This window comes from Gavialis gangeticus, unplaced genomic scaffold (genome assembly GCF_001723915.1).
Source record: "Gavialis gangeticus isolate Ggan-Ray unplaced genomic scaffold, GavGan_comp1, whole genome shotgun sequence".
Lineage (NCBI taxonomy): Eukaryota > Metazoa > Chordata > Crocodylia > Gavialidae > Gavialis > Gavialis gangeticus.
The window spans coordinates 177,288,342-177,290,191 of NW_017728992.1; positions in this window are offsets into that span (position 1 = coordinate 177,288,342).

Consider the following 1,850-nt stretch of genomic DNA (forward strand, 5'->3'; position numbering starts at 1 on the left):
GAGGCTGGGCGGGTATGGGGGACTAGTAGAGACGGCATAACCTTGCATGATTGGGTCATGTTTGAATGGTGGATTACCAAGCTCGAGAAAGATATCTTCTGAGAAGTAATTGCAGCTAGGAAATTGTAAACACAAGACAAAACCATCTGTATTCAGTATCCTATGTTCTACAGAGCCAGCTGTTTGAGGGTTTTCTTTTGTTAGTTTGTGTTTTGTTCATTTTTCAATCAAAGTAGGCTGAAGAACTAGCTAGCAACATGAAGTACCTCTACCACAGGCTTGTTTATTTAGACACTTTTAGGCTCTTTACAGACATGGAAACCCCGCCCCCACAAAAAACAGTGCTTTACTGTAAGCTCAATGCACCCCTGCACCAAACGCAGTGCATGCCCAAAAGAGGGATCGTGTTAGTTTGGCCTGACTCACTCAACATCTGAATAGATCACACACTTCAACACGTCTTTTTGGTGCTTTTATCTAAGAGCTTATTGAATCAGCTACTAGATAAAAACACCAGAAAAGTGCAGCTGAAGTGCACAAGCTATACTGATGCTGGAGAGCCGGATCAAACTAACTTGTTTCCTCTTCCAGTAAAGTGCAGGTTTTTTGGATTTGTTTTCTTTCTCCCCGCGTCTGTCAGCAGCTTTATATCTGAATTCTGTTTGTTCTTCCAAAACATAGTCCTGTTCCATGCCTACAAAACTGGTGATTATTCATTATAACACTTTGTGTCTAGGTGTTAAAGCAATAGCATTCCCTTGGTGTGCCTTTTGGTCATTTTTACGATTTCATAATTTCATAAATGATTCTGTGTGCCAACTATTGACCTATTTTCCTGTGTCCTGCTTTCTCCTTTTTATTATACTTATTTAAAGACTACTTATTTTCATTGGAATGCAGTGTCCAAATAATCAGTCATAATGAATACTTATGACATATGTCCCTGTGTCATCAGTGCTTGATTCTTTGACCCTTTGTCACACTTAATTTGTTCTTAATTCTGAAACAGACACAAAGGAACTAATCTGCACAAGGGTTACATGACTAGGTCCTACATATATATTTTACATGTGTATTTTAATGCTATCTTCCTATGCTGTCTATTGATTGCCTTGGTAGGGCAACATAATACTATGAAAGTACCAGTGGAATGTAAGAAGAAAAGTAAAATGATTTGGCATGGGACATATTAGAGCACATAAAAGTCCAAGTGAAATGGGAAATGCTGCATTTGGGTGTCATTTAAAAATAAAGAGGATGGTAATATTTTCTTTTATTATTGCATTATTAATATAGCATTTTAAAACGGGGCCTGGAGAATTAGCTTCCCAACTTTCCTTGAATTTTAATTGTATTTTGGGAGGGCCTTAAAGGATTGCACAAGTAATTCTGTATTTCTGGCTGTTATGGGTGAGGAAGCATATGATCATATGTCCCTGTCTTATGTTCTGGAGTCTATAAATTGACTTCATGCAATGTTACAGTGGGCACATGTATATACGTAAAGAATCTGGGAGCAGTTAATTCTTGTGTAAACTCCTCAACAGCAAACTCTACCAGGCACATATCTGCACGTGCAGTGTTGTGGAAGCAGATCCACTGTTCCTCCCGTTCCTTGTGGCCCTGCAATGGGCCACTACAGCAGCCAGAAGGAGCTGTAGATTCCCCTGGGGTGCTAGCCCAGGGGCCAGGAGACAGCTGTCTGCTGGCAGGGGCTGGGCTTTTGCTCCCTGTCCCCAGGAGCTGCCCTGGCCCTGCAATCATGGAGCAGAGGCTGGGAGCTCCCTGCTCCCAAGGTAGGTGGACATTGTTCCTGCCCAGGCTCTGGTGGTGGAGCTTGCCCTGGCAGC